This window comes from Neomonachus schauinslandi, chromosome 3, assembly GCF_002201575.2.
Source record: "Neomonachus schauinslandi chromosome 3, ASM220157v2, whole genome shotgun sequence".
Taxonomy (NCBI): Eukaryota; Metazoa; Chordata; class Mammalia; order Carnivora; family Phocidae; genus Neomonachus; species Neomonachus schauinslandi.
Window position 1 is genome coordinate 132,793,223 of NC_058405.1, and position 22,193 is coordinate 132,815,415.

The 22,193-nt window shown below is 40.4% G+C and overlaps 1 protein-coding gene and 1 pseudogene across 1 annotated transcript in view; one reads left to right on the top strand and one right to left on the bottom strand.

Moving 5' to 3' along the window:
* TLK1 (tousled like kinase 1) overlaps positions 1–7,742 on the bottom strand; it is a 203,894-nt gene extending 196,152 nt beyond the window's left edge. Inside the window, exon 1 of the mRNA XM_044913672.1 lies at positions 7,697–7,742. The gene's annotated coding sequence lies outside the window, so the exon portion shown is untranslated. The remainder of the gene's footprint in view (positions 1–7,696) is intronic.
* A 12,933-nt stretch (positions 7,743–20,675) lies between these two features.
* LOC110592256 lies at positions 20,676–21,028 on the top strand (annotated as a pseudogene).
* Positions 21,029–22,193: the final 1,165 nt, after the last annotated feature.

A 22,193-nucleotide genomic window follows, 5' to 3' on the forward strand; every position in this document is an offset into this window, starting at 1 on the left:
AAATAAAATCTTTAAAAATAAATCTTAAAAAAAATAAGAGAGGGGATGATAAAATCATGGTTAAGCAAGGCGTTAAACATTTAAGTAGGTATGTTGTATAGGAAACAAATTAAAAATTTCTATACTGGGTCAGAACTTCGAGGGATTAAAGTTAGATTGGAATATTACTATTAAGTGGAGAAATCAATGTCAACTCAAGATCATCAAGAGAAATATTTTTTCCAGCTCTGCCATCAAAGTGGCCCAGCAGAGTTAATGTCCCGGCTACACGGGTCAGGGAATCTAACATGGAATCTAATTTGTAACCCTAGGTGTGTGCCCAGATTTTGATCTTTAATTCTAGCAGCCATTAAAAGTATCTAATCCCATGTCCTATAATAGAGAGAAAAATCAAGATAGGCTTAATATATCTTCATGCTTTCAGAAAGCAAGGATGTTTGTAAAATGTCAGGGTAATGTCAAAAGGACAATGGAGCCAACCTAAAAAAAAAAGATACTTACGGCTAACTGAAATGAGTTTCATCCGTGAAAAGCCATGAGTCTTTAATGATATGAAAAAAGGGAAAAGTCTACATATATTGTATAAAATGGAAATTGTAACTTAAAAGGGTGAATGCAATAGAATACACTTAATTTTTAATAAATAGGGGGATGTTGACATTTACGGATGTTGTATGTTTTTTTTCCTAATGGAAAATGACAATTAATAAATTATAGATACATATTTATTGATTCTAAGACTACTTTTTTGGGTTTTTTTTTTACATTTTTAACATCTCTAAAATTGTGCTTCTACTGTGGATGGCTTTCTTAATTGCTGTTAGCGAAGAGCTGCATGTTCATACTTGGTCACAGCTGTTCATAATGCTTCACTTTCATGGAGTAATGCACATTGTTGGTATTTCACAGGAACTGTCATTTGAAATGTCTAAAGAAAAGTTTCCTCTGTAATTTTGGCATTTGTTGAAATGAGGTATTGTGTACACAGAAAGCCAATGAACAGAGCAATGGAATGTGCATTTGATATTAGTGAGGCCTTCATATTCAGGGGAATGTCAACATATTTTCTGTATTTTTGTTCAGTAAAACAACCAAGTGCTTTATGCAAACTGAGAAAGAAAAATACCCACAAATAGATGGAGCTATGTTATATTTTGTTACTAAGATACATACAAAAAGATTCTTATTACACACCAAGAAATACAACTGAAGGCAGGAAAAATTGCCAAATCCCTTGTAAGAAATAAAAGAATTTCAGTGGTGAGAGGCTAGTTTAACTAATGCCTAAGTCATCCCAGACTATTGTTAAGGCATTGTGTATAGTTTAGTAAGATTCTTCTTTCTTAGGGGGCGCCTGGGTGGCTCAGTCAGTTAAGAGTCTGAGAGTCTTGATTTTGGCTCAGGTCATGATTTCAGGGTGGTGACATCGAGCCCCACCGTTGGGCTCTGTGCTCAGCACAGAGTCTCCTTGAGATTCTCTCTCTTTCTCTCCCTCTGCCCCTCCCCCTGCTCATACTCTCTCTCTAAATAAATAAAATCTTTTTTTTCTTAGATGTACATAAAATAATGACACAGCTAACAATAATAGCATCTTATATTTGATAAAATATGGTATGTATTTTTCTCTATTTGATTAAGAAGGGAAAGGGAAAGTCATAGAACTATGAGATAGCCAAATAAATGGAAAAAGTAGAAACTCTACCAAAGATAGGGAGAAGTAGGAGACGAGGGTCCAAGAGAGGGTGCAAAGATGATGGATTAGCCACACGCTCTAAAGAGGGAGAAGGCAGTACAACCTCCATCGCTTGTCTCCATGGAAATGAACTTTTAGGGGTTTTGTTTGTGTGGGTTTATTTTTATAACATTTTATTATTATTTTTTTAAAGTAGGCTCCATGCCAACGTGGAGCTTGAACTCACAACCCTGAGATCAAAAGTTGCATGTTCCACTGACTGAGCCAGCCAGGCCCACCTCCATGGAGATGAACCTTTAAGGGGTCTATTATTTCTAAGGCCTAGTAAGACTTATCCAGTTTCCCTATAATGCTAGAAGACCAGGACTTAATATTCAATACATAATCAGGACGTGATACTGGTTTATATAATGCTAACCAAGCAAACAAAAAATGAATACATTATTTCAGGAAAAGAGATCACCTTGCAAGAAACTAAAATCTTTATGACAGTGCAGATGAAAAGCCTCCTTGATGTAAAACCTAACTATTAAAAAGGGGCCTATCTTACCAAAGAAGACATACAGATGGCAAATAATCATAAGAAAAGATGTTCAGCATCATATTTCATTAGGGAATTGCAAATTAAAACAATAATGAGGTATTATGGGACGCCTGGGTGGCTCAGTTGGTTAAGCAGCTGCCTTCGGCTCAGGTCATGATCCCAGGGTCCTGGGATCAAGTCCCGCATCTGGCTCCCTGCTCAGCAGGGAGCCTGCTTCTCCCTCTGCCTGCCGCTCCCCCTGCTTGTGCGCTCTCTCTTTCGATCTCTCTGACAAGTAAATAAAATCTTTCAAAAATATATAATGAGATATTACTACACACCTATTAGAATGGCCCAAATCCAAAACACTGACAACATCAAGTATTGGTGAGGATGTGGAGGAAGGAACAGGAACTCTCACTCATTGCTGGTGGAGATGGAAAATGGTATAGCCACTCTGAAAGATAGTTATAGTTTTTTTTATAAAATTAAACACACTGTCGCAATATAATCCAGAAATTGTGCTTCTTGGTGTTTATCCAAATGAACTGAATATGTATGTACACACAAAAATCTGCACACTGATGCTATAGCAGCTTTAGTTATAGTTGCCAAAACTTGGAAGTAACCAAGATATCCTTTAGTAGGTGAATGGATAAGCAAACTGTGATACATCCAGACAATGGAATATTACTCAGCACTAAAAAGAAATGAGCTTTCAAACCATAAAAGACAGGGGTGCCTGGATGGTTCAGACAGTTGAGCATCCGACTCTTGATTTCAGTTCAGGGTCGTGAGATTGAGCCCTGCACAGGGCTCTGCACTAGGCAAGGAGCCTGCTTAAGATTCTCTCTCTCCCTCTGCCTCCGCCCCCCAACCCTGCTCCCTCGCTCTCTTTCTAAAAAAACAAACAAATAAACATCCCCCCCCCAAAAAAAACAGCAACAAAAACCATGAAAGACATTGAGGTGGGGCGCCTGGGTGGCTCAATTGGTTAAGCATCTGCGTTCAGCTCAGGTCATGATCCCAGGCAGCTCATCCTACTAGCGAGTCTGTGAAAAAATTAGCTGCTACTCACAAAATGGTGCAGCCCTTATGCAGGGCAACTTGGCAGTGTCTACCAGGTTACATCTCTCTGTCAAATAAAATCTTAAAAAAAAAAAAAGACATTGGGGAACTTTAAGTGCATATTATTAAAGGAAGCCGGTCTGAAAAGGCTATATATTGTATGATTCCAACTATATGACATTCTGGGAAAGGCAAAACTGTGGAGACAGTAAGAAAAGATCAGTGCTTACCAGGGCTTAGGTGGGATGGGAGGATGAATAATCAGAATAGAGAGGATTTTTAGGGCAGTGAAACTATGCTGTATGATACTATAATGATAGATTCATGCCATTAATTTGTCCAAAGCCATAGAATGTACAACACCAAGAATAAACACCAAGGTAAACTATGGACTTTAGGTCGTAATGATGTGTCAGTGTAGATTCATCATTTGTAACGAAAGTACCACTCTGGTGGGGAATATTGATAGTGGGGGAGGTTATGCATGTGTGGGGACAGGGAGAATACAGGAACTCTCTGTACTTAGTGCTCAATTTTGCTGTGAAATTGAAACTGCTCTAAAAAAGAAAGCCTATTAAAAGAAAGGGGGTAGAGGGAGGGGAAGTATTCTGATGACAGATGATTTAGGTTTGAATAACCTTGGAAAATAAAACTACAAGTCAACTAAATTGATAATTCAGGCTCTCTGACCTGGTCTGAAGCAGTCTATTTTTTCTTTCTTTTTTTAATTTGTCTCTCAGAAAATTACCAGAAAAGTACAATCCCAGGAAAATATAGAAATTAATATTGTTGCAACCTTAGGAAGGTATAAGAACAAGTATAGAGATAATTTTTTAAAATGAATTGGGGGCACCTGGCTGGCTTAGTGGGTAGAGCATGCGACTCTTGATCTCAGGATCATGAATTCAAGTCATGCATGGAGTATAGAGATTACTTAAATAATGAAAACTTAAAAATAAAAAAAAGAAAAAGAAAAAGAAATCTTTTAAAAAGTAATAATAAAATAAAAATGAATTGAACTCATGATGTTGCTGTTTTAAAATTATAAGTTTGATTGTCACTGCTGTTTAAAACATTTGAAATATTCTAAATAATTCTTTACATTATATTAAATTTGTAATTAAATTTTAAATCATTGAAGAGAATCACTGTTAAATGCTTTCAGAAGGGGCACCTCGGTGGCTCAGTCGTTAAGCATCTGCCTTCTGCTCAGGTCATGATCCCAGAGTCCTGGGATTGAGCCCCACATTGGCCTTTCTGCTCAGTGGGAAGCCTGCTTCTCCCTCTCCCACTCCCCCTACTTGTGTTTCCTCTCTCTCTGTCTCTCTGTCTGTCAAATAAATAAACAAAATCTTAAAAAAAAAAATGCTTTCGGAAAACTCTAGTTTTGTTTATTAGCTATGTAAGCTTAGGGCATGAAGTGGAGAGTAATCCCCTCCATGCTTCAAAGCCCATGAGACTTCAAGAAGCCCCCAAATAAGTACAGATAAAAAGCCCTAAAAATGCAGATCCTCCTGGAACAACACAATCAACTTTGAGAAATTTATTTTAAGGGAATAATTAAAATATGAGTTGAAGGTAAAGCTATAAGGATATTCATCATAGTGTTATTAAGTGTAGCAAAAGTGTAAACAACTTAAATGTTCAAAAATGAGGCATTTGATATTGATAAACATCCAAAAGTTTGCAGCTCATCCTACTAGCGAGTCTGTGAAAAAATTAGCTGCTACTCACAAAATGGTGCAGCCCTTATGCAGGGCAACTTGGCAGTGTCTACCAAAACTACAAAGGCATTTTGACTCAGCAATCCCACTCCTAGGAATTTATCTTAGCAATATACCTGTAATTGTAGGAAATGACATATGTATAAGTTTATTCTTTTTTTTTTTAAAGATTTTATTTATTTATTTGAGAGAGAATGAGATAGCATGAGAGGGGGGAGGGTCAGAGAGAGAGAGAGGCAGACTCCCTGCTGAGCAGGGAGCCCGACGTGGGACTCAATCCCGGGACTCCAGGATCATGACCTGAGCCGAAGGCAGTCGCCCAACCGAGCCACCCAGGCACCCATGTATAAGTTTATTCTTTGCCCCTCCTCATGTAATAGAAAAAGATGAGAAATAACCTTCCCTAGAGGACACTGGTTAAATAAACTATGGTTCATTCACACAATTGTATGTTTTGTGGCTGGAGGAGAGAATGAGGATGCTCTTGCAATACTGATAATGGAGAGGCTCTAGAAATGCATGAAGTTAAAAAAAAAGAAAAGGTGCAGAGCAGTGTAAACAGTGTGTTCTCTTTTGTGTAAAAAAGCAGGGGAAATAAGAATGTATATTTGCATTTGGTTTTATTTGCATAAGAAAACACTGGAAGGGACACAAAAAACTAATAAAAGGAGTTACTTATAAGGGAAGGGGAGTAGAATAGGAGTGAGACTTCTTAGTGTTTACCTTTTCTATACTGTTTTGATTTTCAGTTGCATGAATGTATTTCTTTTTTTTTATAAATTTATTTATTTGAGAGAGCGAGAATGAGAGAGAGAGAGAGAGAGTACATGAGAGGGGGGAGGGTCAGAGGAAGAAGCAGACTCCCTGCCGAGCAGGGAGCCCGATGCGGGACTCGATCCCGGGACTCCAGGATCATGACCTGAGCCGAAGGCAGTCGCCTAACCAACTGAGCCACCCAGGCGCCCCTGCATGAATGTATTTCTTATTCAAAAAACTAAAAAGTAGAATTGCTAACTAATAACGATGTGTTTGTACGACAGCATACTAAATAATGATCAAAAGTGATGTTATAGGTGTTTAAATACATAGAGAAATATTCAAAATACATAATGGGTAAGAAAAGCAGGTTATAAGAAAGTAATATGTGATCCTATAATTTGAGGAATTATATTTACTTCTTTAGGATCACCTCCTAAAAGAATAACTCAGTAAAGTGTCCCTTTTTAAGTCTATTTGTTGACATCCTAACCCCCAGTACCTCAGAATGTGACTATATGTGAAGACAGTCTTCAAAGAGGTAACTAAGTTGAAATGAGGTCATGAGAGTGGGCCCTCATCCAGTATGACTGATGTCCTTATAAGAAGACAACATTTGGACACAGATATGCACAAAAGGAAGCCTATGTGAAGACACAAAGAAGGTGGCCATCTATAAGCCAAGAAGAGAGGCCTCAGAAGAAACCAACCCTACCTACATACACCTTGATCTTGGACTTGTAACAGAATTATGAGAAAATAAATTTCTGTTGTTAAGATACCTGGTCCGTGGCACTTCATGATAGCAGCCTTAGCAAACTAATACACCATGATCCACATTCGCCAGATCTTTTGTAGCCATTGGTGATGCATGACAATGCCTGTTTTGTGCCTTCTACTAGCTAATTAGGTAAGTCAAAATACAATACCATGCCCTAATTTGCATTTCTTTTCATTTTCTTTGTATTAAAAAGTCATTTGACTGTTCTTCTGAATTTGAATGTCATTCTACTACCATGACCTGTGAACCAATTGATTATTCTTAGATGAATGAAGCTGTGCTGGAGTGTGTGGTGACCAAGGTGCATATTTATAGTGCCCCCCCCCCCCGCCCCCGCGCCGAGGGTCAATATTGTTTCCTTTATGTGTAACAGTCCTGGCTGGCCCGCTCCACTCCATCTCTCCTCTCTCCACCTCCCAGGCCTCATTATGATTGCTATTTTTCCAGCTTTTACACCAGTTCTCCCAGAGACCACACCGAGGCAAGTATGTGGGACAAACAAGTATTTCAGTCCCAGAAATAATCAGAAAAATCTCCATAATGAGCCCATCTAGTGGGCTGAGCACTACATCAACAAAGACAATTCACCTGTACAAGAACAAAGCAAAGCAAAGCTTATATTGGAACCATCTAGGGACTAAACTAGGATGCTTTACACAGAAGAACTTGCTGGCTAATTAAGTTGGCGCAAGGTTAATTCACTGACAATGCCATGAAATGTAAAGAGGGAAGCTAGGAAGTGCTAACAGGAAATAGTTTTTTTGACTTACCAGCAGGAGAAAGGAAGCTGCATTTGAACCCAAATGCATCCCAGAAGCTGTTGAGTAACTTCACCCAGCAGATATATATAGCCGGGCCTACCAGGGAGAGCAGTTATGACCAGCCAGCACCAAAGGCACTTCTAAAGACAAGTCTGTCTCATAAGATCTTTATGGCGACCTCCTTTGGGCACATGAAAACCTTACTTCTGGTTGATCTCTCTACTTCCTGCCCCATGTTACATTCTTAGAAACCAAAAAGTGCTCTGAAGACAGATGTTCAACAATTCAGAGAATTCAAATCTTACACAGTGGCCGGTGCCTGCCACACAGTCCGTATTACCACAGAACGTTTCATGCAACAAAAATGTAAAATATTGTTTTATTGCTTACCTGGCTCACTTTGTGTAACAGATTTTGGTTGTAGGAAGCCTTTTGGTTTTCACCACAAATTATTTCAAACTGTCCGTCATGGTAAATTCACTTCCTCTTCCTTTTTTGCACAGTTAAACTCATTGAAGATGCCACAGTGTGGTTACCCCATATTTTAACACATCAGAAATATAACATAAAAATACTTCATTGATGTACATATGAAGTTTAATTTTTCAATATTGTTTTCTGATGGGGGAAACAAAGGCAGAAGTAAAATTAAATTTCCTTACTACTTACAGCCCACTGACAAGTCTTTGAAACAGGCAGAGTGACCTTCCTCTGGGAGCCCAGCTGCCTAGATGTTGACACTTTGCTAAGGGCAAAAGGCAATCTTAGCCCGACCCCCCAGGATCCTGTGAGTCTACTTTAAATGTACAGAAATTCCTCTGGAAACTTCCTTTATCCCTAACCCCCAAGATATGTTAATATTCATCCTCCAAGCTTATGACCCACCGATATACATCTGAAGGGTCTCATGACTGAGTTTTTACTGAACAGTAATAATTTACTTTTCCTGGGTGCCTGGGTGGCTCAGTCGGTTAAGCGACTGCCTTCAGCTCAGGTCATGATCCCAGGGTCCTGGGATCGAGTCCCGCATCGGGCTCCCTGCTCTGCGGGGAGCCTGCTTCTCCCTCTCCCACTCCCCCTACTTGTGTTCCCTCTCTCGCTGTGTCTCTCTCTGTCAAATAAATAAATAAAATCTTTAAAAAAATAAAATAAAATAAAATAAAAAATAAATTACTTTTCCTTATAATACCTAGCCCCCTCAGAGTCCTGGAAATCCTGTTTCCAAAATACCTTGGAAGCTTGTGCTGCCCCTAACCCCCTCACAACTTGAAAGTATATAAATACCACCCCTCAAAACCCAATGCAGGGCGCCTGGGTGGCTCAGTCGTTAAGCGTCTGCCTTTGGTTCAGGTCATGATCCCAAGGTCCTGGGATCGAGCCCCGCATCAGGCTCCCTGCTCGGTGGGAAGCCTGCTTCTCCCTCTCCCTCTCCCCCGCTTGTGTTCCCTCTCTCGCTGTGTCTCTCTGTCAAATAAATAAATAATTTTAAAACAAACAAACAAACAAAACCCAATGTAGCTCTTTCTGCCCACGGGTCCTGTTCCTGTACTTAAATAAAAGATGTCTCAAGAATTCTTTCTTGGCTGTCAGCTCTGTACCCCAACATTTCTACATCATTTTCCACTGACCACTCTTAGTCCAGTTTTCTACATCACGAACATATCTGGTGATATAGGAGTTAAATAGATCCTCCTTTCCCTTTTCCCCTCTGTTTAAAGCCTGTCTAACAAGCTTTGCCAGTTTGGAACTCCAGAAATTGTTTAGCATCTGCATAAGTTCAGCCTGGCCAGAGGTTGTGTTTTTGTTTTTGTTTTTGTTTTTTTAAAGATTTTATTTATTTATTTGACAGAGACACAGCGAGAGAGGGAACACAAGCAGGGGGAGTGGGAGAGGGAGAAGCAGGCCTCCTGCGGAGCAGGGAGCCGGATGTGGGGCTCGATCCAAGGACCCCGGGATCATGACCTGAGCAGAAGGCAGATGCTTAATGACCGGAGCTGAAGGCAGATGCCTAACGACTGAGCCACCCAGGCGCCCCCAGAGGTTGTGTTTTATCATACAAAACCATTTCTGGTTCCCTCCCTGCAAACTCCACTCCTCCTAATGCTGCCTTCTCGCCACTTGAACCTAATATCCCCAAATTTCCTGAGATCTCTTGGGTTGATATTATCTTTAAACCTTGTAATAAGTCCTGATGTTTGATTTTATCATATCTTTTCTTGCCTGGGTAAGTTAATACGTTCCCTCAAGCGAATAAGAGACGTCCTATTAGACTTCCTTTATCAACATCAGTGTGGTCTAAGGGAGAAGGATTCAGAACCAGGAGATAGAAGATTTCAATTCCAGCACCACCTCTTTTTATAACTGGTTATGTGACCTTGGAAAAGCAATTTAAGTCCTCTGTTCTTCTAGCATGTAGTTTCCCCACTGTAATAAATATTATAAATCCATTCTGTCCTCATCACTTTTATCATCAAAGAACATTTATCAAATTCCTACTTGGTGATGGCCCCTTGCAGGGTGAGGCAGGTAGTCAAGGCCCCTGTTAGTCAGGTGTCTAAAGGCAGAGCATTCCAGCTTCATATGAGGCTTTGTTCAGATGAGCCTCTTATGAGCATTTGTTCACAAAGTTTACTGCTTTGGGGCGAATAAGAGAAAAACACACAGTAAAACCCTTTTTTTAAATAGCCAAATTTATTCAATATTTTTAAAAATCTATCCTTTATCTTAAGATTATACCTAATATTTTATTTTGGTGTAAAAAATATAACTTCTTTTTTGAAATTGTGGTCATAGTAGATGCTATTTTCTCTTTCTTTCTTTCTTTTTTTCTTTTTCTTAGTAGGCTCTATGCCCAGCATGGAGCCCAATGTGGGGCTTGACCTCATGACCCTGAGATCAAGACCTGAGCTGAGATCAAGAGTCAGATGCTTAACCAACTGAGCTACTCAGGTGCCCCAGTAGATGCTACTCTCTAAAATTGGACCCACCAACATAAAAAAAAATTTTTTTCTTTAAAAAAAATGTTTATATCCAAAAAATTTGCTAATAATTGAATTCCAAGTCCAAGCTCTGGACTGAGCCATATCTCTCTTGAGAAAGGGTTTGCGTCCTGCCTCTAACAGCCAACATCCTCTTACAGACTCTGTGGTGTGGTTTTAGAACATTCTAAGCTGGTGGTCATTGGGCAAACTGGGGCCTAGTGTCTGCACTGCCTTGTAGTGTCCATGCAGTGTGGGTAAGTCCTTTAACCCTTTTGCATCTCAGGTTCCTCATCTGTAAAATGGAGTCAAGAGAGGTGTTGGGGAGGGGAAAATTTCCTCTTTCCCCTCTTATTTCTTTTGGCTGTTTGAATAATTAAGATGACATAAGACAGATTAACAGGAGTAAAACAAATTTAATTACATACTTACCAAGAATCCACCCAACCTGAGAGATTCCAAAGACAGGCAAAACAAGGTAAATAAGTCATCTTGAACTAAGGAGAAGTGGGTAGGAGTCTGGGACTTCAAAGGGAAGGAACACAATTCACAGGAAGATGAAAAAGAGTAAATGTTTGCTAAACAAATGTTTACTGGACTATACAGGACCAAGAGGACACAGAAAAGAATTTTAACAAACAGATTTTGCTAAATTCCTCTCTGTCCACCACACCTAGCTCGTATTATACTGTAGTTATGAATGGTCTGGAAGCAGGTCCTCTCTATAAATTCTTTTAGGCAGTTAGGAAAATGTCAAGTTTCTTTCTGAGCCTTCTGTTTCTTAAATATAATCAGCCTAAAATGAGCAATATGCCAAAGAGATATTTTAGGGTAGTATATTTTGTTTCCCTACAGTGGTCACCTTTTATCCTAATATCCTAATGAATGACAAAGACTTTCTCCTTGACCTAACTGTACTCTGGCTCCTCTAAACTCACAAGGCCCTGACCTTGGGCTCTGTCCTTCAGCCATTAGTCCAGTTTTAGCAAGAATCCTCTTGCATCAATTTAGCAGAAAATCCCCCATCCCTAATATCTGATCAAATTCTTCATCCTCCTCCCTCAATATCTTATCACTCTGGCCTGCCTTCAGCAAGAATCCTGTTCAGTCAGTCTAGCAAGAATCCCATTAGCCTTGATGTTTTCTCTTAGTAATTTTCCATACCCTCATCCCCACTCTGCTCTTTGGCTATAAATCTCCACTTGTCCTTATATTATTCAGAGTTGACCAGATTTTTCTTCCCTGCTATAAACCCCATTGTAATAGTCTCCTCGCGTAAAATCGTCCTTTAAACAAGTGTCATGAATAATTTTTTTTAAAGATTTATTTAGTTGAGAGAGAGAGAGTGCATGCAGTGGGGAGGGGCAGAGGGAGAGAGAGTCTTAAGCAGACTCCACACTGAGTCTGGAGCCTGGCATGGGGCTCCATCTCAGGACTCTGAGATCACTACCTGAGCTGAAAAACCAAGAGTTGGCCGCTTTACCAATTGCGCTGCCCAGGTGGCCCAATAATTCTTTTTTTTTTAACATGGGCATGACATGTGCATACACATAGTCTCTGTGCCCCCTTCCCTGGACACTAGTTGCAGTATACATTCTCACCCCTTTCACTCTCCCTTGGTAAGGCACATCTGGATGCCAGGTGAGTTAAATTAATGCTGCTTTGACAATGGTTTTCAAACTGGAGTGGACCTCAGAATAACCTCCAGCACTTGTGGATCACAGGTTGCCAGGTTCTACCTAGAGCCTCCGATTCAGTAGGTCTGGGGTATGACTTGAAAATTTGCATTTCTCTTAAATACAAATGATGTAAATGCTGCTGCTGGTGGTCCTGGCATCACGCATTAAGAACTATGGCCAAGAGAAGAACTTTGAATCCACTAGAATATTGTCATCAACCAATTAGTCAGTCAATCAGTCAAAAACTGCACTCATTTGTAATAAGTTACTTTCTACATTTTGGGTTAACTGCTGAGTTAGCAACCTCTCAAGGGTCTTCCAGCTAAAAAAATTCTACGATGTTTAAGTGAAGCAAGACAATGAGTTCAGCAATTGAAGCCTGGCTCCCACTGCAATCGTATCCTCTTTCAATTCTTTCTGGTATCTCCTCCACCCCACCTGCCTGAAGACCCTAACCCTCAGTGTCACAGGGACCAGGGACAGCACACTGTGGTTTAGTTTCCTGCATGAATACAGAACAGAGTATTCTCCTACGAGTCCTGGCAGTTGTGATGAGAATCCTTTATTCACCTCAGGCCTCTAAGGAGATCAAATCTACATTCTGACTTTTCTGGGGCTAAGGGAGGTCATTCCAGCCCTAGCAAGTGCTGCAATTTGCTTTTAAGAATGTCCAAGGGGCGCCTGGGTGGCTCAGATGGTTAAGCGTCTGCCTTCGGCTCAGGTCATGATCCCAGGGTCCTGGGATTGAGCCCCGTGTCGGGCTCCTTGCTCGGTGGGGAGCCTGCTTCTCCCCCTCCCTCTGCTTCTCCCCCTGCTCATGTTCTCTCTCTCTCTCTCTCTGTGTCTCGAATGAATAAAAAAAAAAAAATCTTTAAAAAAAAATAGTTTGCTTCTTAAAAAAAAAAAAGAATGTCCAAGACAGGTAACCACAGTGATGCATTGCCCTCAGGTAATTTTAAGTTGAAATCCAAAAGGAAACAAAATTCAAATTACATATCTAGGTTTTCCTAATAGTGATGTATTTTCTGTGGAAACATTTCAGTCAGTTGTTCTTCAGAGGCTGATTGTCCAGAAGAAAGAAGAAATGCTTCTCTGGGAGTTTTGGAAGTCTATTGGCTTTATGGGTCTGCAAGAAGCCAGGAAAGGAAACTTAGTAGCATAGGGAGTGAGAAGTACCCTGGGCAGCTGCCCCTCCGGCCAGGTGCAGTTTCTCTTAGAAGGAGGCTCTGATAGGGGCACCTGGGTGGCTCAGTCAGTGAAACGTCCAATTCTTGATCTCTCCTCAGATCTTGATCTCAGGGTCACAAGTTCAAGCCCCATGTTGGGCTCCATGCTGGATGTGGAGCCTACTTTTAAAAAAAAATTAAAAAGGAGGCTCTGATAAGTGCATTCACACAGTGGAACACTTTATTCCCTCAGGCTTTTTTACAACATACCCCTCCACCATACCTTTCTAATGGGAACTGATTATAAGAATAGTCAGTTCAGGCGCCTGACTGGATCAGTTGGTAGAGCATGTGACTCTTGATCTTGGGGTTATAAGTTCAAGCCCCACACTGAGTGTAGAGATTACTTAAAAATAAAATCTTTACCTGGGCACCTGGGTGGCTCAGTTGGTTAAGTGTCTGACTCTCGGTTTTGGCTCAGGTCATGATCTCAGGGTTGTGGGATCCAGCCCTGTGTCAGGCTCCATGCTCGGTGGGGAGTCTGCCTGAGATTCTCTCTCCCTCTCCATCTGTCCCTCCCCACCATGCTCTTTCTCTCTCAAATAAAATAAAATAATCTTTAAAAAAATAAAATAAAAGGGTGCCTGGGTGGCTCAGTCGTTTAAGCATCTGCCTTCAGCTCAGGTCATGATCCCAGAGTCCTGGGATTGAGCCTCACATCAGGCTCCCTGCTCAGCGGAGAGGCTGTTTCTCCCTCTCCCTCTGCTGCTCCCCCTGCTTGTGCTCTCTCTCACTATCGCTCTCTCTGTCAAATAAATAAATAAAATCTTCTAGAAAAAATAAATAAATAAAATAAAATCTTTAAAAAAAAACAATAGTCAACTAATGGTTACTCATTTTTAGTTAAAAAAGCTAACATGGCATATATCAAGGTGCTCCATGTGGAAGGCATTATTATAAGGACTTTCCTCATATTAATTTATTTAATCCTTATAATGGTCCCATAAATACTATTATTATCTCTATTTTCCAGACAAAGAAGCTAAGGCACAAAGAATTAATTAATTTGCCCAAGGTCATATCAGTTAGTAAGAGGTAAAGATGGAATTAAAACCAACTCTGGCCTCCGAGTTGCGTGTTTTTTTTAACAGAGAACAACAACTTTCTAGATTAATTAAATCCATAATTCAAATGTTTTATTGAACCATTTGACAATCAGAATCTGTTATGGGTTGAATTGTGTCCCCCCCAAAAAAGATATATTGAAGTCTTAACCCCCAGTATTACAGAATGTGAATTTTTTTTTTTTAAGATTTTATTTATTTATTTGACAGAGAGAGAGACAGCGAGAGAGGGAACACAAGCAGGGGGAGTGGGAGAGGGAGAAGCAGGCTCCCTGCTAAGCAGGGAGCCTGATGCGGGACTCAATCCCAGGACCCTGGGATCATGACCTGAGCTGAAGGCAGACGCTTAATGACTGAGCCAACCAGGCGCCCCACAGAATGTGAACTTCTTTAGAAATAGGGTCACTGCAGATGTAATTAGTTACTTCATACTGAAATAGAGTGGGCCCTTAATCCAATATGACCAGTGTCCTTTTAAGAAGGCCATGTGAAGACAGAGACACACAGAGATAACACCAAGTGACTGTAAAGATATATATTGGGGATAGGCAGCTGCAAGACAAGGAATGCCAAAGACTGCCAGCAAACCATCAGAAGATAGGAAGAGGCAAGAAATGATTCTCCTACAGAGTTCAGAGGGAATGTGGCCCTGCCCCAACACCTTGATTTTAGACATTTAACTTCCAGAACTATGGAGACAATAAACTTTTATTATTTTAAGCCACCCAGTTTGTGGTTACCTTGTTATGGCAGCCCTAGGAAACTAATGCAGAACAGATACATTTTTTCTCCACTTTCTTCACCTCTCCCTTCTAACCTTCAACAGGAATGCCCTAGACTAGCAGATCCACTTGGTAGGACAAAAGGAAAAATCTGAGTTGTTCATTCATTCTGAGCCTGCCTGGCATGATTCCCAGCACATGGTAGGTGCTTAATAAATGTTTGTTGATTGGATGGATTCTTCCAACATTTACTAAAGTACCACTCTTTGTCATGATTATCTAGAAATGGCACAAGTCCTAAAAATCAAGACTAGGTAGTTAGTTACATTCCTCCTTTCAAATCCACAGATGACTTGATAAAAATTAGCCACCAGAATGTCTTCCAACTATCCCTAACACAAGTAAAAATGACTGTTAAGATTTCGCTTCTGGGCCTTCTTGTTCCATTGATCTGTGTATTTTTGAGTAATGCTTCACCTCTTTTCCATTTTCTTGCCCTCCTCTGGTGGAGGTGCTAATGATTGGAGAAAGGTATGAAAAGCAGACAGCAGGAGGGAGAAGTACAACCCCAAACCTGATCATGAGGGCTTGGATAACTGAGAGGACACCACTGTCAAACTGTAGAAAAAGCCCTCTGAACACATTTTAGACATTAGTATCTAATGAAGGCTCATAAAGGTACTTTTAAAAAGGTTTGCCCAAAGACAAAGAATGAAATGATTTTTCTGAAAGTAAATTTATTAAAGATGTTGAGTGAAAAGAGCAAAAGTCTATGTAATATCGTTTCTATAAAACAATGACAAAAATTCCTGTGTGTATATGTGTGTATAAAACTGTTTATGTACATACTGGAGTATAGTTGTTTCTAGGCATTGTCAATGAATAAAGCTGGGTTTTCTGGTATTAGTTTTAAGAAATAAAGCATCCTAATTTATAAACTTATAAGATACTCACCCACTCACTCATACTCCCCTTCCCCAGTAGTCTCCCATGAGTACTTATGGATTTCCATTGGTTGAGTTCCACATACTACAGCCCCAAGGAAATAAATGGCATGGTCATCTATGGAAAATGTTGGAACATGTAGTGAGAATAAGAAATAAGCTGGGGGCGCCTGGGTGGCTCAGTCGGTTAAGCGTCTGCCTTCGGCTCAGGTCGTGATCCCGGGGTCCTGGGATCGAGCCCCGCATCGGGCTCCCTGCTCTGCGGGAAGCCTGCTTCTCCCTCTCCCACTCCCCCTGCTTGTGTTCCCTCTCTCGCTGCTCTCTCTCAGTCAAATAAACAAAATCTTAAAAAAAAAAAAAAAGAATAAGAAATAAACTTTTGTTACTATAGGCTACCAAAATCTGGGGTCATTTGTTGCAACCACAGAATCTAACCTAACCTGACTGTTACAGTAATTATGCACAAGGCACAGGGCTAGGTACACATAGTCATTTTATTTTATTTTTTAATTTTTAAAAAAATTTGTTTAGAGAGAGAGAGAGAGTGCATGCACACAAGTGGGGGGGGCTCAGAGGGAGAGGAGACAGAGAATTTTTTTTTAAGATTTTATTTATTTACCTGATAGAGAGCAAGAGTGAGAGAGAGAGAGAGCACAGAGGGAGAGAGAGAGCACAGAGGGAGAGGGAGAGGTAGATTCCCTGCTGAGCAGAGAGTCTGACGCGGGGCTCCATCCCAGGTTCCTGAGATCATGACCTGAGCTGAAGGCAGACACTTAACTGAATGAGCCACCCAGGCACCCCAAGAGAGAGAATTTTAAGCAGGCTCCACGCCTAGCACAGAGCCTGACGTGGGACTCGATCTCACAACACTGAGATCATGACCTGAGCTGAAATCAAATGTCGGACGCTTAATCAACTGAGCCATCCTGGTGCTCCCAAATAGTCATTTTAATAGAAGGAGGAAGAAGTATTAGGAAATTAAAATCTTGTTTGCTTTCACATAAATCGGTAAGCCATCAACAGAGCAGAAGACCTATTAGAAATTTAAAACTGGCCAAATTTTCTAAAAGGCTTCTGGTACTCAATTCTGATATAATAAGGGCCAGTCTCTCTCTAACAGAAGTTAAAACCCCAAGAGAAACAGAGTAACAAGGGTATGTTTTCCATATAAAAATCACTTCGCTAGAATATGAGGACTCCATGTCACTGTACAGATTTATGAAGAAAACAGAATTCTTAATAGAGCCTCGGGCATCTGCTCCTATCATGGAGGGAAAGCACTCCCAGAAGCAAGTAGACAACATTTGCCTAGAACCTGCTATTATTACACTCTGTGCATATGGTAGCTAAAAACTCATTAGTTCTATAATTCTGGCTGAAGTTGGCAAGCCACCTCCAGAAATATTTCATACAAGCAAAGTGACAGATGGCAATTTCCTTTGTTATAGGATGAGCTGATTAGGGTAGTGGTCACACTGAAGTCATCTAGATAAGAATGAAACTACTCTTAAGTAATTTATCTGCAACTTCTGATAAGTCAATCTTCATAAAATTGGCCTCATTTTTGTCATCCAAGAACACATTATTGGTCAGACTTACATAATTTCTTTCAAATAGGATTAGAAAATATATTTCAGTGGACACTGTGAGGTAGATATATAATTTGTAGCCGCAAAAAACAGAGGGTAGTCATTTTGTTCTAATTTCCCTCCATAGCTGTAGTTCCTTCTGTAAGGGCTGTTTGTTTTCCTCTCCAACATACCATCCCCATCCTCCTTCTTTTAGTAAAAATGTACTAGACAATACAAACAATACAGTACTATACAATAATACTTTTGAGGCTCCCTACCAACCCTCCTTATGCTTCAGGTAGAGCTGACCCCCACTCTCATCCCCACGCTCTAAGTGATAAATATATGACCCAAACCTGGCCAGTCCGAATACTGCATCTCCTGCCCTCATAATTTATTCAGAGACGGATATGTAACCTAGCTTGGGTCAATGAGAGTCTTACTCCAGTTTTGGGCTAGAACTGTTAAGAAGGAGATATTACTGGGTCTCCTGGGTGACCCAGTCAGTTAAGCATCAGACTCGTGATTCCAGCTCAGGTCAGATCTCATGGGTCATGAGATCGAGCCCCATGTGGGGCTCTGCACTCAGCAGGGACACTGCTTGAGATTCTCTCTCTCCCTCTTTCCCTCCCTCACCCGACTCTCTCTCTCTCTCAAATAAATAAATAAATCTTAAAAAAAAAAAAGAAAGAAACAATGAAAAGAAAGAGATATTCTCTTTCCAATGGATAGAATGCAAGCCTAAGTTGTTTTTGGAATCTTTGCTACCACTTCAGACAATGCAGGCATACAGAGGAAAGCAGAATCAAAAGATTCCTGGCTTCATTTTTTGTGTACATGGGTCCAAATAATCTTAAAGCTACCATACCCTACACTTTTTCATTTACACGAGTCAGGAAATTTCCTTTTTTGCCTTAAGCCAGTTGGATTTTTTTTTCATTTGCAACCATAAGAGTCCTGACTAATGCACTTGCTATCATAGGAAAAACAGCCAGAAAAAAATATTATAGTCTTCCCTGGTCTTATCTCAATGACCCATTGAACCAGAAACACGAAACAAATAAACAAAATTTCAAATGAAATTTCTTCCCAATATAGTCCATTTTCCCAAAGAATCTCAAAGCATTTACAAACCTCAGAGAATAATACCCTGGAGTTGTACGAGGCACTCTTTGTTATCAGAGTTAAGAATAACATTGACCTTTTCCTGAGAATAGTCTATGCGCCAAAAACCATACAAGGCATTTTATACCTTTACCTTATTTAGTATTCACAACTACTTTATTAGATTGGTATTATTATGCCCAATTTACAGATGGGGGAGTTAAGGTCAGAGAGGTTCATTTTCCTCAGGTGATTCAGCTTATAAGTGAACTCTCCTGCATTTAAACTCATGTCTTCCTAGCCCAAAGTCTGTGTTCTTCTAAGCAACATAGCCTCTTTTCTTATATCCATATTGACATTTTTGTCAATACCTCCCTACTTACCCTTCTGATTGGCCCTTCTCCTCCTGAGGTCCTAGCTGTATGGCCTAAAAATAGACACCTGACCTGGGCAAGGTAATTGTATTCACTCACTTGAGAATTTAAATATGGGACACAGAAGGAAGTTGCACTCAGTGGTAGATTCTTGAGCTGAAATGGCATATATGTTACTTGTAAGACACACTTTTCTAGCTTAGGGAACAACATGGTCTTAAATCTTTCATTTTTCCAATGATTTACTCAAATTCTCATATGTTATTTCCCAAGATCTCCTCTATGGGGACTTCCCCCTAAACTGTCCAAGACTTTCAGGGGCTTTCTTGATACAAAAGGATCCACCCTGTCAAACCTCAAAAATAAAGAACTTGAAATCTGATTAGATCACTACTAGTAATAGTCTTGTCCCTGCCACACAGCATCACACTTCAGTGCTGGTCTTGTGCAGGCTGATGGATGCTTGCCTGTCTTCATTAGCCCAGAGTCCCATGCTTGGCTTCCAAGATCAGAGTTTTGTTGACTTGCATTCACATATTCAACACAATGCCAGGAGACCTGGGTCTCACAGGGAATCCAGCCATTGGAAATTTGTGTTTAGTTCAGGTCACCAACTTAAACTCACCCTTCCCTCTCAGTGCCATCCTTTTGAGAAACTGTGGTGTCCTATTCTACCAAAGGGCAGGACCACATGGTTGACACTGATAGGCTACTGGACTTTAATTCTAAGAAAAAGTGGGTGGGTGGAGGTCTCTGTTCTCTTTCCCCGGAAGTCCCTTCTTCAAGAGAAAGGATGCCAATGACCCTGATATTTGCATAACTAAGTTGGGGAGCAGCATTCAAAGGATTCCTTTCACAATAATGAAACTCTGCTTCTGGATCAGTTACTTTCTCTACCTAAGAACACAGACACCTCTAAAAATATTTTCTAAAACTGTACCTCACCAGGCATCGTGTGCCATCTTGGATCAGAGGCATGATGAGTTAGCTAGTAGAGGAAGCTGACTAGAGAGCTTTCTGACTTTGCATAAAACTCCCTATTCTACTGTGTGCAAGGTCTTGCTGTTCTTGCCTTTCCTTAGGTTCTGCGCAGGTTAGTGAAGTGCCATCTCTGTTTAGTAGTTCATGTTGCAGGTCAAATTTGTGTTCCAGGAAAATGCAACTTAACAGTACTAAAGGCTAATAAAGGGTGATTATTTTTATAATAATTTATAAGAAAAATTAATATACACTTCCAGAAGCTCCCCATCTAACTCTTTATCCATTAACTGCTATCAAACACATTAGCATTTCATTGCTTTGCATAAATAATAGAGAAATAATAAAAGACTGCGTAATCATTCTTAAAAGTGTTGGTGCTGGGCTTGATGCAAGAATTTTTTAATTATTCTATGGAGAATTCCAAAATCAAGGACTATAAAAACTTTTTGGTCAAATGGCTGGAATTAGGCAGAAGAGAAATGGAGCAGAGGACTGACTTTATTCTCTACTATCAAGTCTGCATGTATATCTGGAGCCAAAAGCAGCTGGGAGACATGAAGGAGCATTTTATCATAGGCTTGATGGGCCTCTCCTTCCTAATTATATAGCATTTATACACACTTTTAAATTATGAGATGTTTGAATGATATAGAAAAAATACGTGGTTGGTGCGCTGAGCTCCAAGGCTCCGACAGCTGGCTGCATCCCTTCCCCACCGCTGCCACCATGACGTGAACCTTCAAGGAGGACCACTCGCTGAAATACAGATGCTGGAATCTGCAAAGATCTGAGTGAAATATCCCAACCGGGTTCCAGTGGTTGTGGAAAAAGTCTCAGGCTCTCAGATTGCCGACACTGACAAATGGAAGTATCTGGTTCGATCTGACATCACTGTGGCTCAGTTCATGTGGATCATCAGGAAAAGGATCCAGCTTCCTTCTGAAAAGGCAATCTTCCTGTTGGTGGATAAGACAGTCCCACAGTCCAGCCTAACTACGGGACAGCTTTATGAGAAGGAATAAGATGAAGATGGATTTTTGTACGTGGCCTACAGTGGAGAGAACACTTCTGGCTTCTGAGGGCCAACGCTAGGCTAGGTGCACCGTTGTGGCTTGTGTGGCTTGTAAATAGCCGGCCATTTGCAGTTACCAGATCTCTTCACATTGACCTATTAGTGCATTTGTAACTGAGTTTATTTCTTAATACATTGGAAGGTATTGTTTCCTTAGATTAGTAAATTAACATACAGAGTTTTCTTTCGAGTTTCCCTTTTTGTGCACTGTCCTCATGGCTGTACTCCAGGGAACTTGTTCCTCTGAGGATCATATTTAATGAAGATATTTCCATATTAAAGTGAGGTAGTGATGTAGGAAAGACGTTAGGGTTCAAAGCCGATGGCCAAGAAAGAATTCGTGAGACGTCTTTGGTGCAAAAAGGAGGTTTTATGAAAGCACGGGGACAGGACCTGTGGGCAGGAAGAGCTGCACCGGGGTCATGAGGAACGGCCCATTATATACTTTCAAGTTGGGAGGGGGTTAGGGATAGTGTAAGTTTCTAAGGAATTTTAGAAGCAAGGCTTCCAGGACCTGGAGGGGGCTAGCTATTGTTGGGAAAAGGTCATTTATTACCGTCTAATAAAACCTTAGTCATGAGACTCTTCAGATGTATATTGGTGGGCCATATGCTTGGGGGATGATTGCCAACACATATCTTGCGGGGTTTAGAGATAAAGGAAGTTTCCAAAGGAATTTTTATATGTTAAAGTAGACTTACAGGATCCTGGGAGTCAGGCTAGGGTTGTCTTTTGCCCTTAGCAAAGTATTAACATCGAGGCAGTCTGTCACTCCGCCTATTTCAAGGACTTGTCAATGGTCTGTAGGTAGTAAGGAAATATAATAATTTCTCTTCTGCCTTTGTTTCCCATATCAGGTAGATGGGGTATTAAAGTGAAAGGGAGGGAAATGATGCATTTCTTCTGGATTAAGTTTGAAGTGTTAAAGATGGCTAAGTATTAAAAGCACCCAAATTAAATCCTTAGCAATCAGAACACTTGCTTCACTAGATTTTGCCCACTGCCAATCATGTTGGGCTGAGCTAATCTGTTTCTCTTTCTGAAACTATCAAGGTAAATAATTAAGAATAAAACTTCCTCTTATAAAGGGAAAGGAAGAAAAGAGAAAGACAGAAAAAAAGAAAGAAAGAAAGAAAGAAAGAAAGAAAGAAAGAAAGAAAGAAAGAAAGAAA